At 43.5% G+C, this 15,168-nt stretch overlaps 1 protein-coding gene across 2 annotated transcripts in view; it reads left to right on the top strand.

The window, feature by feature from the left end:
* Positions 1-15,168, top strand: part of KIF6 (kinesin family member 6) — a 272,771-nt gene that overhangs the window by 51,659 nt on the left and 205,944 nt on the right. The window lies entirely within an intron of this gene.

The raw sequence follows: 15,168 nt of genomic DNA, 5'->3' as shown, positions 1-15,168 counted from the left end.
TGTTGCCTCCCCCAGATGACTATAAAGTTCACTAAGAGCTGTTGAAGAGGGTGGCCTTAAATCTGGGCCTACAAGTGGCAGTAGTGAAAGAGTCCTACCATAGCCTAGTTCACATTTTAGCCACTGCAGGTCCTTCAAAAGTAGTCCTACCTCTCAATAAGGCCATTATGGACCCTGTTAAGACCTTGTGGCCGACCTCCGCATGCCTTCCTCCCATGTCAAAAATACTTTGTTCCCACCCAGGATTATAAGTTTCTTTACCTTCTTCCTCCCCCTTCCTCCCCCCACCCCCCTACACGCAGGATCCCTGGTGGTATCCACTGCCAATGAGAAAGAAAGAGAAAGACAGAGTCATCGGGTGCAACCCCAAAATCGAAAGACTCAAACCAATTAGAATTGTCCAGCAGGAAAGTTTATTCTAGTGGAGGGTTACGACTCAGAATTGCAAACCAGCAGAAACTGCTGGGCAGGTAAAATTTTAACATATGGGACTTTATGCAAAAATTCAAGGACTTGTTCTCACAAGAGTTCTCCTCGCTAGTGGACAAGGGAAAATCAGTGGTGAGGGCCTCTTTACAAGCTGCTTTGGATGCAGCTGACTCGGCAGCCAGGTTCATGGCTTTGGCAGTTACCATTCATGGGAATTCATGGCTACAGTCTTCTGGACTCCTGCAAGAGGTCCAGTAGACCTTTCAGGACCTGCCATTCGAAGGAGCTTTGCTTTTTCCGGTACAGATTGATGGTCTAAAAGCTTCATGGTCTAAAAGACTCAAGTGATCTTGATGTCCCCTGGATTGAACGCCCCAGCTCCTTCAAGGAAGTACTACAAGCCTCAACAGCCCATCCGGTATTCTGTCCCAACTGCTCGTCAGGACCTGCAGAGAAAGAGAAACAGGGGTTTTAGATGTAGGCCAGCACCCCCTTCTACCTCAATGTCAATGTCTGCCCCACCCAGACATCCACGGGGTTCCAGCAGGCGTTCTGATGGGATGCTCGAGGACACCATACTAATTTCTGTGATGTCAAACCCTGTTTCTCCTTTATTTGTAAACCATCTGTCCCACTTCCTCAGTGCTTGGTCCTATATCACCACAGACCTTTGGGTGTTGAACATGGCAGAAGTGGGATACATCCTACAGTTTATTTCTACCCCTCCTTCCCACCCTCCTTCCTTGTTCCTCCTCAGGAACCCCTGTAATGAAGAACTTCTGGTCCAGGAGATTCAATCTCTCCTTTGGATGGGAACCATGGAAGAGGTTATGCAGAATTTCAGAGGGAAGGGGTTCTACTCCCATTATTTCCTAATCCCAAACACTGAGGGAGGTCTCAGACCAATTTTAGACCTGCATCAGTTCAACAACTATCTCAAGAAAATAAACTTCCACATTGTCACTCTGTCATCCATTATCCCCTTGATGGATCCCAGAGACTGGTATGCCACCCTTGATTTGAGAGATGCCTATTTTCATGTATCGATATACCAAGGACACAGGAGGTTTCTCAGATTCATAGTGAACCCCTTACACTACCAGTTCACGGCCTTCCATTCGGCCTGTCTGCAGCGGTGCGGGTGTAGTGGCTTTCCTGAGGAGGCTAGGGGTGCAGGTCTATCCTTATCTAGATGACTGGCCAGTCAAGAGCTGGTTCAGGGCTCAGGTATTGTCCAACATTCGAATCCTCCAGTCGATGTTCAAGGCCTTAAGCCTGATAAATGCAGAGGACACAGTTCATTGGGGAGGTGCTTGACCCTACTCAGGCTAGGATCTATCTCTCAGAGGTATGATTCCAATCAATCAGTTCCCTGATAACACACCTCAAAGGTCATCCAATTGCAATAGCCTGAAATTGTATGAAGCTCTTAGGTCATATAGCCTCGTGTGCATACGTGGTACAACATGCAAGGCTGCAACCTCAGACCCCTCCAGACATGACTGGTCTCAGTGTACTCAACAAACTGCCACCATCTAGACACTGTACTTACGGTATCTCCATGGATCTGTACTTACAGTACCTCCATGGGTCATCTCTTGAAATTGGTGGTTGTATCCGCTCATGGTTTGTGCGGGCATTCCTTTTCATCATTAACGCTGATCTCAGACGCAGCAGCGCTATGGTGGGGAGCTTACCTGGGGCACCTCAGAACTCAGGGCCTTTGGTCTCTGGCAGAACTTTCCACATCAACATCAGGGAACTCAGAGTGGTTCGCCTTGCCTGGTAGGCCTTTCTGCCCCACATTAATGGCACAAACTTGTTTATTCTCATGGACAATACTGCAGCCATGTTTTATCTCAGTAGGGAAGGAGGATCTCACTCTTCCCTCCTTTGTCAAGAAGCAGTGCAGCTATGAATGTTTTGCATAGCCCACTAAATCAATCTTGAGGCATCTTACCTTCCATGAGGGCAAAACGAGTTGGAAAATCACCTCAACAGGTCTTTCTCCAATCACCACAAGTAGTCCCTTCACCCAGATGTGGTGAGAGACATTTTCCGGCAGTGGGGGACTCCCCAGATAGATTTATTTGCAAACAGGTACAACAGAAAGTGTCACCAGTTCTGCTCCCTACGAGGCCACAGTTTGGGTTCTGTCACAGACATATTTCTACTCTCTTGAATGGGATATCTTTACTCTGCTTTCCCCTCCACATGTGACGGGGTCCCTGGGGTGCAACCTGGACTGTGGGACAGCTGAGCCTTCTGTCCTACCAACCTAGACTGGCCCTCACACTATGGTGCTGATATCAAGTTACAAGCCTCTGACAGGCACTGCACTTACACAGACATCCACAGGCAGGGACACACCCAACTGTGTTACTTGAATGATCTCCCAGCCACGCATGAATCATCAATAGGGTGGCTCAAGGCAATTCTCCCCAGCTCTACAGTCTTGCATCCCAGAACTGTGTTGACTTTCTCTGGTCAGAAACCTAGCCAGTGTAAATTCGTTATCTGGTTCACCACTTCTTCATTGTGGAATGGACACACACTAGCCTTTGTAAACTGAGCTGAGATTTCCCAAGCATTTCAACTAAAACACACTGTTATAGGTAAAATATAAAACAGATTTATTTACTACAGAAAGATAGATTGTAAGTGATTATAAGTAGCAAGCATAGAGGTCAGAGTTGGTTATTTAAGAAATAAAAATAAATTTGCAGTCTAAATTCTACAAACTAAGCAAGATTTGAATCAAGCAGTGTCTCACATTGACAGATGATACAAGCAGGTTTCTGTTCCTCAATACACAGGCTGGGATTACCTTCCAGTCTGGAACCACTCTCCCCCAGTTCAAAGTCTTTTTCTTCCAGATGTTCTTCCAGAGGCTGAGATAGAGAATGAGAGAGACCTACTGTTGATATCACTTCCTCTATTTTATACTTTTTCAGCTAGCTGGAAAGATCCTTGCTGTGTCTTGGGGGTCAGGCAACCACCATTGGACAGGTAGTCTCCATCACCTGCTTTCTCTCTCTGAGAAGTCTCTGGCCACTGGGAGAGTGGATTCCCTTTAATGGGCTATCAGCACAGTCTGGGCGGTGATGGCTACACCTTTGTTGTAACTGAAAGGTTGATTGTGAGTCTTCCCAACCTCACACCATATTTCAGTAACACACACACACATAACAAAACTTCATAACTTCACATACAGTGATAGTACATACAATTCAACAGAATATTAATGTTCACCAGATGAAGACTTTTCAAATGATATCTCACAAAGCAGGCATTGTACAAAACATATCATAATCATAACACAGTGGTGAATATGAGGGTTCCTGGATGCTACTTTGAGGTATAGAGTGTCACACCCCATCCTACATATGCACAGAGTGCTGCTAAAGACCAAGTGGGACCAGGCCTGGGTTATTCTGATACTGCCAGCATGGCTCCACCAACACTGGTTCTCCACTCTGGTAGACCTCTCAGTGGTGACTCCAATCCCTCTCCCATTGCACCCAGACCTGATCTTCCAGGACCACAATTGGCTGCCCCATCTGAATGTGAATTATTGTGGCTTGATTCTGAAAACCTGGAGTATCCCAGTTTCATCATGAGTTCTAAGTTTCATCATGAGTTCATCATGAGCTTTGGGTGTCCAAAGACTATGGGGACAAGCCCATAGTTTTTAATTGTGGTCAAATAAATGGGTGCCTTTAAATAGTACAAAAATTACTTTGCTTGTTATGCTAACATGCATGTTACACCTGTCTTGATTTATGTTTTCCTCTTTTTTCTACATTTAAACCTGACACAATGTTTTTATACAAATAAAATAATAATTGAGAATGGCCACCATCCAAAGAATTTACTGGCTGACGTTTAAATTTTCAGTGACTTAGAAAAGGTTTTAGATTTCTGGTAGATGGCAAGAATGTATATAAGATCTATTATGATAATAAAAACAACGAGAGTTCTGTAGCACTTTAAAGACTAACAAATTTAATTTCAGCAGGCATAAGCTTTTGTGGGCTCCAACCCACTTCCTCAGATGCAAGTAATAGAAATCATACAGGAGGCAACATATACAGGAGGCAATATATACATGTCCAAAGAAAGTGACAACCATGGGGGAGGTGGATAAAGGCAGGGTGCTTGAGGCCTAATTACAACCATTGAGTAGGAGGTGAGAATGGGTGATCAGAGGTAATTACTTCTTGTAATGAGATAACATTCCAAGTCCTGATTCAGACCCAGTTTGATTGTGTCAAGTTTGCAGATGATTTCAAGCTCAGCAGTTTCTCTTTAAAGTCTGTTTTTGAAATTTTTTTGTGAGAGAATAGCAACTTTCAGGTCAGAGATAGAATATCCTGGGAGGTTGAAGAGTTCTCTGACTGGTTTATGGATATTATTTTTTTTTATGTCTGGTTTGTGTCCATTTATCCTTTTGCTTAGTGACAGTCCAGTTTGTCCAATGTACATGGCAGAGGGGAATTGCTGGCACATGATGGCATATATAACATTAGTAGATGTGCAGGTGAATGAGCCCCTTATGGTGTGAGTGATGTGGTTAGGACCAGTGATGCTGTCACTAGAGTCGATGTGTGGGCAGAGCTGGCAACGGGGTTTGTTGCAGGGATAGGTTCCTGGATTGGCCTTCTTGTAGGGTGTATAGTTGCTGGTAAGTATTTGCTTCAGGTTGGGGAGCTTTCTGTAAGCAAGCATAGATCTGCCTCCCACAGCCTGAGTGAGAGACGGATCATCTGCTAGGATAGGTTGTAGATCTTTAATGATGTGTTGGAGAGATTTTAAATGGGGACTGTAGGTGAAGGCCAGTGGTGTTCTGTTGTTTTCTTTGTTGGGTCTGTTCTGTAGTAGGTGACTTCTGGGTACCCGTCTGGCTCTGCCAATTTTGTTTCTTCACCTCTCCAGGTGGGTATTGTAGTTTTAAGAATCTTTCATAGAGATCCTGTAGGTGTTTGTCTCTGTCTGAGGGATCGGAGCAAATCCGGTTGTATTTTAAGGCTTGTCTGTAGACAATGGATCATGTAATGTGTCCAGGGTTGAAGCTGGAGGCATGAAGGTACATACTGCGGTCAGTTGGTTTTTGGTATAGGGTGGTATTAATGTGACCATCCTTAATTTGTATTGTAGTGTCCAGGAAGTGGATTTCTTGTGTGGACTGGTCCAGGCTGAGGTTGATGGTGGGGTGGAAATTATTGAAATCCTGGTGGAATTCTTCAAGAGACTCTTTCCCATGGGTCCAAATGATGAAAATGTCATCAATGTAGCGTAGGTAAAGAAGAGGTGCTTGGGGACGAGTTTTGAGAAAGCGTTGTTCTAGGTCAGCCATAAAAATGTTGGTATACTGTGGGGCCATGTGGGTGCCCATAGCTTTGCCACTGACTTGGAGGTATAGATTGGCTCCAAATCTGAAGTAGTTGTGGGTCAGGACAAAGTCACAAAGTTCAGCTGCCAGGTGTGACATATCATCATCAGGGAAAATGTTCCTGATGGCTTGAAGTCCATCTTTGTGTGGAATGTTGGTGTAGAGAGTTTCTACATCCATAGTGGCTAGGATGGTGTTTTCTGGGAGATCACTGATGGATTGTAGTTTTCTCAGGAAGTCAATGGTATCATAAAGATAGCTAGGAGTGCTGGTGGCATAGGGCCTGAGAAGAGAGTCCATATAGCCTGACAGTCCAGCTGTGAGAGTGCCAATGCCTGTGATGATAGGACGTCCAGGATTCCCAGGTTTGTGGATCTTGGGTAGCAGATAAAATAACCCTGGTCGGGGCTCAGGGGGTGTGTCTGTGTAGATTTGTTCCTGTGTTTCTTTAGGGAGTTTTTTAAGTAGATGTTTTAGTTTCTTTTGGTATTCCTCAGTGGGATCGGACAGTAGTGGCTTGTAGAATGTGGTGTTTGAGAGTTTTTTGGCAGCCTCCTGTTCGTAATCCGATCTATTCATGATGACAACGACACCTCCTTATTATGATAATGGTGCACTTGAAAAAAAAATTACATTCTCTCCTAGGGAACAGCGCTCCTCTCCCCCAACCCATAATCCTCCAAGGAAGGTCCTGGTTACTTAAACCATAAATCAAAATAAACTACTCTTTTAATCACTAACTTCCTTAAAAAGAGAAAGGCTAAAGACTAAGAACAAAAGATGTAACTGCCCCAAACCTTCATGATGATTACCTGTCTCACAACACAACCAATGTATAGAATTTAGACTCTAGGCTCTACTGGGGGCAGTCTAAAGTATTTTTTGTCTTGAAAAATATTGTTCATAATCACGGAGTTCTGGAAACTACTTCAAAAGAGTTTCCAATCCTGTTTATTTCTCTAGTGCCCTCCAAGGGTTTAAGGGTTCACCAGACTGCTGACACACAAGACTAAACCAAATATTATAAGAAAAACTCATAGCTCACTTAACAAAGGAAGCCACAGGAAAAAAATTCTGCACACAGGATAAATGACAGATTTTCTTCCATCTGGTTTATAATGCAAAGAAACCAACAGGCTATCTCCTGATTCTAGGCTAGACAGTGTGTGTCAGCCATTCCCTCTTTCAGTGGTTATACAAACTATATAATCTGGAGATTGGCTACCATCCATAGATATACAAGACCCATATTTTTACATACCAGTAATTCTTAGTACACTGAAAATTCCTGAGGTTCACAATATTAGGTCAGACCTTTCACTAGAAAGTTCATCCCTTTGGAATGAAGAGTACTGAATGTGTCTTTTAGTTTACACCATGAATGTCTGTTACTACTGCACACTGTAGCAAGGCACTGTGACCTTCCTTGGAGCCTGGGCCTGAAGAAGGGTCACGATGCCCCTGCTGGGAAGAACAAAGCCCTACAGGCCAAACACCCTGGAAGGAGAGGGGCGGAGCCAGGGCAGGAAAGGGAAATATAAAAGGCCAGCCCAGCAGCTCAGTCAGGGGGAAGCTGCTGCCGGAGGCAGACATGTCTTCCCAGAGGCTGCAGCCTAGGCCTGACCCAGCCCTGCAGCTGTTCAGAGCAATTGCCCCACCGACCGGAGCCTCCAAGGTCTGCCCGAACTGCTGGGCCTGAGTGACTTGAGAGGGCCACCGAGCCCCAATAGCTGAGAAGAGCTTCCCAAGCCCACTGAGTTGGAGAAACCCCGAGGCCAGCTCTGACCTGGAGGAACTGCCCAATGTCAGGGACCCCCTAGAGCTGCCTGAACCTGATGTACCGGAGGACCCCCTGGGACCTGGAGGAGCTGCCCTCCGCTGATGACCCTGAGGAGTTTCCGGACCTACTGCCGATCAATGGTGAGGGACTCGTGGGGCTCCCGCTCGCTGTCAACCCCAGCAACCTGGGGGGAGACACCTGGCTACAGGTACCTGGGGACAAGATGGGAGGAAGTAGCCCAGGGACAGCCAACTAAAGAGTGGCTGAGTCTCTGGCTCAGCCAGTCAACGTGTTGCGGCTGGATCCCTGCTGACTCAGTTGCAAACTTTGCCACTGATAGGACCCTGGGCTGGGACTCAGTGGAGTCGGGTGGTCCTGCGTCTCCCTCCCCACTTCCCTAACCACCCTGGGAGTGCTTGGCTTCCTCTGAGCTTGCCTATCAGGATACTGAGCTTTACTAGCCTCACCTGCCTGCAAGGCTGGGGGCTCCAGACTATTTCACCTGCCCCGCCTGCTGGAGGGCCAGGGGCTACTGCCTGCCTCATAGCCCTGCCCAGCTTACGGGCTGGAGCTATAGACTGCTTTGCCTGCCCCACCCTGCCTGAGGGCCAGGGGCACCTGACTGCTGAACAGCCCTGCCTGTTGGAAGGCCGGGGCTCAAGATTCCTTATCAGCCCTGCCCTACGTGAGAGCCAGAGGGCTACAGATTGGGAAGGAAGCCCGCCCTGCCAAGGTCTGGGGCTAAAGACTTGTAATTGGCACCGCTTATTCCCCTAGACCAAGGCGCTGTGCCTTCCTCAGAGCCTGGGCCCGAGGAAGGGTCGCGACGCCCTGGCTGGACCGTGCCACCAGCCTACACACACCAAAAGTTAATAGAATATCTAGGTTTGACAATCCATGTTTTTCTGGATGCTAATAGAAAGAGCCAGACAGGAAATCATATTGGGGATAAACAGTACTGATTCATTCTTTCAAAGATTAGATTTGATATAATCCACAAAAATATTACAACTGGAACCAACCCAGACCTTGGAATGTGAAAGAGCTCATTTTCAGCACACAACATGAAATATTCCTCCCCATTCAGAAAAGGATAGCTTCATTTTATCTGTTGACCCATCTCACCAAAATAAAGCAGGATCAGTCATTGAAACCTTTTCTGAAGCCACTACTTCAAATCACAGTGTTAACTCATCGGAATCATCTAGCGAGACTCCATATACGACCACTGAAATCACTCCACTCATCTTATTCCTGTGTTTCTTTTACGAAAGCTTTTCTTTACAGTATGGGAGCAATGTACTAAATAAACAAGTAATATGAGTGAAGAATAAGAGGCAAGGGTGTATTATGTCCCCACTATTGTTTGCACTGGTCATTAACCATGTCATAAGAAAAGTGATCACAGAAGACAAATAAGGAATTTTATAGACATATGATAAAGCAAAATAGGATGACCTTATTTTAGCTGATGACATCATCCTTATTAATTCAACACATTGCTTAATGGAAGAAAAGCGCAGATTTGGGCAGATACATCAAAATAAATTGGTTGTTCATCAACAAAGGGAAGATGTAATATATATGGCTATCAATGTCCTCAAAGGACCCATTAAAGTGGACAAAGAAACTCTAGAAGAAGTAAGTCGTTTTACCTATCTGGGGAGAGGGCTGTGCAGTGACAGTGACACCATGTTAGATATCAAGCAACGAATATCAAAAGCAGCAAACAACTTTCATAAACATAGAAATTTGTCACTGACGCAAAAATACAAATGTTTAACAGCATTATGTCTGTCCTCCTTTATGGAGTGGAGATATGGAAATCTACAACAGACATTGATAAGAAGATCAACTTATTCCAAAGTTAAATGCCTGCAGAAGTTCTTCAGTGTCCATTGGAAAGTTTCTTGCAAACATCAGAAATTCCAAGTAGGGCAAACCAATCTAAAACATCAAGTATCGTTAAAGACGACGATGGACACATTTAGAACACATTTTAAGGATGCCACTAACTGACTGCAGTGAAGTATGTATATCTCTACACATCCTTTGCCTACCTCACAGTGGTGACTCTGAAACTTTTTGTAAAGGTTTTGATATTCTCAGCTGAAATGTACAATATAGAGGTAAGTGCAAGCTATTTGTTTATTATGATTCCCCTCCAATTTCAGGAGTACTGAGGATGGATACTCAAAGAATGGTGGTCACAAGTTGATCTTCATGTATTTTTCCCAATCCCTATCACCTTTTGAATTTTACACAATTTAGTGAGCTAGTACCAGTGTCCCAAAAAGACACTGGTTTATAATACTGAACAAGAATATTTACAGATACAAGCATTCAGTGTTTGGGGTTATCTTCCTTCACTGATAGCTGATGATTCAAGGGAAGACCTAAATTAGTATGGTGCAACTTGGCTGATCCTGTTTTACATATCCTCCAGTCACCTAGAAAGGAGTCTACAAATTCCATCTATTTATCCAAATAGAAAAGATTCTCTGTTTATAGAGAAAACACAAACCTTGCCTCTGCCTCCTCTCAGTCATTATGGATAACTTAAGAAAACTTCTCCACTTCAGGATCAAAATTAGGGCTCTTTATTAGAAATGTAAGCATTTCATTAAAACATTGGACATTCTTGAGAAACCTATCATCACACTGTACAAGAATTTTATTAAAATATTTTTTAAAAATATTCTGTCACCATCTTGAAGTATGACTACTGTTCTAGGAAGGCTAACGGAAACCTCTTGTAGATGTAGACATCTCTTTGGAAATCCTTTTAGCAATGACAACTGGAAGGCTAAGGTAGAGTACTGGACATTATTTCAGGTTTTCCCTCTCCCCTTTTTTCACTTTGAGATAGCAGAAAGTCTGCATAAAGCTTTCTATCCAAATGATCTTAATTTTCTGCAGCACTGGAAATGGTGACAATTACTGGTTAAAAAAAAACGTCTGACAAGGTGAACACTGAAATAATATTCATAATTCAGATAAACCACATTATTTCAACAAAGATCAATGGATTACATTTATCAAGCAGTTTCAAAACATCAAAATCAGTGAGAACCTACATGGACTGCAGGTCAATCTGTCATTTTCTAGATTCAGAAATGCATGGAATTACACAGGAGTATCTGAGAGCAGAATGTAATCTGATTTTATCAGTAAAACTGCTTTCTAAGGCCACAATTATGCCTTTGAGTCTGAGTTCTGTGTGTGGGTGATGAAAGGTGTGTTGGGGGTTGACTGGGTGCCCCGGCTGGGCAGTATGGCCCAATGGTGATACTCCAGGGCAAATGCCTACTGGCCAAGATTCAAAGGGGCTGCTTCCCCTAGCGGCAATATCGGGAAGGGACGTCTAGCAGCGAGAGTCCAAAGGGCTACTTCATCTAGCAGCAATATAAGAGGAAAGGATGCTGAGCAGTGAGAGTCCAAGGGGCTGCTTCACCTAGCAGCAAGAGTGGGGAGGAGAGGAGAACCCGGACTTTCTCTACTCCATCAGGTTCCGACAAGGTACCATGACACAGGGTTCAGATCCCAATAACCCCAAGCAACCCCTGGGTTGCTTCCTACCCTCATCCCAGTCTCTCAGGCAGCTTCTCTAGGGATGAACATGAGATCCCTCTCGTGTCTCTTCTGCTTTATCTCTGGCAGCTTCTCTGCTAGCAACAGCATATCACCCTTCTCAGTTCCTGCAGTTGACTAACTTCCTGCAGTACAGCTAGGATGTTCGACCCCAGCGGCTTGGAGTCCCAGCAGCTTCCCAGCAGGAGGCTGCTGCACACAATCGCTCTCCTCCTCAGTCAACCCAGACTGAGCTGAGCTGCTCCCTTTTGAATGCTCTCTCCACTGGGAATATGCCTGGAAGGGGTGAGTTGGCATGGCCTCTAGGACCAAAAACCGCTCTTTAACCCCTGCTTCATCAGTGTGGGGTTAATATGGCCGTTATAAGGTGCTGGCTCTGTTCAGGGTCCTAGACATCTTGGTGAGGTAGGACAGGAGGGCTAGGGTTGGGAGAGGGTTGCACTGTGCACTCTGGAGTACAGCTATTACTGCTCCAAAAATAAGCAGCTTGTGTCCCCTTTTATATGTGCTTGTGGCTGCACTTTATGCTAGGGCATGGGTCTTATTATGCCTTTCAACTAATAAACTACATCCCCTTGGAAAAATTGAGCATGAGAAGGTAAGATGCTTTCCTAGTCTAGTTCTCAATGGAATGCTAGGCTGGAATTCTGCTCAGCTGCTGTGTGGGTGTGCACAGGGGGAAGAAGAGGCTCTGTATGCTTCTGTCTAGCCCTCTTCCCGCCCCATGTACTCTGCTCAATACTGTGCTTAATTTGTCCTAAACTTATTATCTGTATAGAAAAAGCCTGAGAGGAGGGGAAATAACTCTTGTTATAGGAACCTCTTTTCTTTTTGCAATAACTGTCTCAGGACATATTTCTTGCTCTTATATCCTTCTAGAACTACTTGAATTACATTGCTTTACAACTAGAAGGTGCTCAACATGGGCCTGATCCAAAATCCATTGAAGTTGGCAGAAGGACTCCATTTACGGTATTATACAGTGTCTTAGCTCATAGGGTTCCTAGGGTTCATTCCAGCCAAATTTTTCTCTTGGTTACTTCAGAAGGAAGAAAAAAGTCCTATCTATATTGAAGGAGCATTTGGAGAAGTGAAAGAGACTTCACTGACAGTTAGTAAGTGTTCTGCCTCAGAGGTTTTGCCACGTCTTCACTCCTCATACCTCACTCCCTTTTTTCCAAACTTGAAAAGATTTAAGAAGAGCAATTAACAGCATAACAAGCTTTGATGAAAGTAAATAAATACATCCTGATTGTTTGGTTTTTTTTCTTTCATTGCTGATACTATTTGAAAGGGATAGAAAAGAGTAATAATCTTGGCAAATGCTATATTAGCAGGGACTTGTTGGCTAGAGATGTGTTGGTTCTGAAATATCCCCTACCTGTTCCTACTCAGCATGATTGTACATCTTGCACATTGTGCTTAAATAGTGATGATAATGGTTGAACGATCCCAAAGTAATTACTCATGAAAATTCATTTAACAAACACCTCCAAGTTTTTCTGACAATCCTCTTGTCCCACTCTCACAAAAAACAAACAAAATCTTCCATGATTATTACCACTTTTATATATTCCTTTTCTGTGAGAAGATTTGCAGTAGTGATAGCACTTGATATATGAATAAGAACATTTTAAAAAGAGATAGAAACTAGGTGTATCCATGTAAGCAGGTAATCAATACATATCATGTAGGTGCTGCAGATAGTTAATGTTTTTGTGGAACGACTTGGTCAGTGTGAGATTTATGGACAATACTGTCCTGGCATCCTTAATCTTACTAAACAATCAGCAACGAAGTCTGCTAATATTTTTAGGTGAGGCATGCACCATCTAACCATTCCTCTACTACTATATATAAATATGTCTTTTATTTATTGTGGTAAGTGGAGGGCTAATGAGGGCTGGACATAGTTTCCATCTGAGCCCACTAGGGATGTTGTGTCATCCTGCAGTGGTCACATGATTGACATGAGGCATTGGTTCCTTGCTTAGAGATTGAGAGAACTGTCTAAGATGACAAAAAGTTATGAAGTTTGTGAAGAGGAATACAATTCAAATATGTACAATTTTATATACATTTTTGTTTCTGTGTTTTTTCTGAAGTATACCATGACTATATGTTATTTCGCTTCTTTCCAGCCATTATTAGTCGGTCAGTTTCTTATAGACAATCAAGGGAAATGTGGAATTTGAAGAAATTTGAAAAAAGAAAGGGTTTACAGGTCAATTTGAAAGTGTAGTATTCCATGTGTAGGGGGGAGTGTGTTATAAAGCATGGAAATAGTTGTGGGAGAAATGAATAAGTGGGTGGTCAAGGCAAGTATCGTTGGTAGAGTGCATAATGTAAGGGGTGACTGACTGTCTTTATGTATCTGCTCTTATTGAGAGTTCTGAAGAGCATGGAAGTAGGGGACAAGAAATTGATCTTGATGTTATGGAAAAGAGTTGGAGGGTGTTGGGTGGGGGGAGAGGGAACATGATCAGAAAGATGAGAAAGAACGTTGACCTTAGTAGCTGTGTTTTGAATAGATTGATGAAAGGGCAGTGTAGATGTCAGTGAAGCCAGACAGGGGAAAATAATAGAAATCAAGACTGGCAGTAAGGACCATGGACATGTTTTACCTATGTTGATGAAAAGAAAAGATTGGATCTCAGAAATGCTGTGGAGGATGGAGCAGCAATTTTGGACAACTTTTGATGTTGATGTGTGGATCAATGATAGGGTTCCAATTTGGCCAGGTCAATGACCTAGCACTCTTTTTAATTTTAGATTTTGACATTTTTTTCTGCATAATCTCAGTTTTCATTTAAAAATATAAGTAAGGGCTTGTCTGCACACACTTAGTCTGCTTTGAAACGGGACTAGATCAAAGCATGCTAACGAATTGTTAATGAGTATCAGCAGGGTCCACACAGACAGTGTGCAGCAGGCTAGTGCAGAGTAGATTCACTCTGCAACTAGCCATGAACTAGATGTTAGCGTAGACAAGCCCTATGTCTCTCAGCATTATAATTATGAAGAAAATCTTCAAAATTTGATCTGTGCATAACCAATGTAGTGATGTCGACACTCTGAAACAACAGCTCTGAGAAGTATTTACTGATCCATTTGTTTCTCTGGGGTGGTGACTCAGATGCCCAATGATGATAATTTAAATTCACTATTTAATAGCTAATCAAAGCATATTAAAAATAAAAGAGAGTGAGAAAAAGTGGAATGAATGTATTATGAAGATCTGCACAAACTATATCACAGTTTGAGGGCACAAATGGATGGCACTTGGGAGAGTTTCACCACTTTTTTTCCCTAATCTCACCCGTGGAACCAAAAGGCATATCCCAAGGGGGTATCTGAGTCCACCTGAGGGGAAGCCAATTGTGCAGAGCCTGGTGGGACATCCAAGCACCGTTCTCATCCCAACAAGATATGGCCTTCCTTCCACAGAGCAGCAGGGGCCTATGCTGCTGTGGTGATGGGTATAGGCTTGGTAGTTTCCTCCTTAGCACTTCTGCTTGCTGCTCCTCACTTTTCTGGACACTGTCTGCAGTTTTAGGCAAACATCAAGCATTGTTAACATTCTAAGTCAAGCTTTTAAGCTTTTCTCAATTACTATGAAGGCTAAAATTATATATGTGTTTAAAAATGAAAGCTGATAGCCTGATGTCATCAGTAACTCTGGGAGCTAGGGACTTAATCATGTGCTTATTGTGTCTGTGCCATAATCTGGGCTTTCTTCTGGGCATGTCAAATCCCAAGATAATGAGAGGGGATATGGTGATAATGACAACAGAGGGGTAGTGAGAAATTTGAAGGTCAGAGCAAAAGTTCACTATGGACTCATAGTTGGTTTAAATGGATGCCAAGACATCCAGGAGGAAATGTCAGAGAGACAGGCTGAGATACAAGGTAAGATGGATAGGGACAGATCAGGAATGTAATTATAGATTTGTGAATCATCAACCTAAATATTGTA

The sequence above is a fragment of the Emydura macquarii genome, unplaced genomic scaffold, assembly GCF_026122565.2.
Source record: "Emydura macquarii macquarii isolate MOO-44397 ecotype Brisbane River unplaced genomic scaffold, CSIRO-AGI_Emac_v2 contig_2676, whole genome shotgun sequence".
NCBI lineage: Eukaryota > Metazoa > Chordata > Testudines > Chelidae > Emydura > Emydura macquarii.
This window is presented reverse-complemented; position numbering and strand designations above follow the sequence as displayed.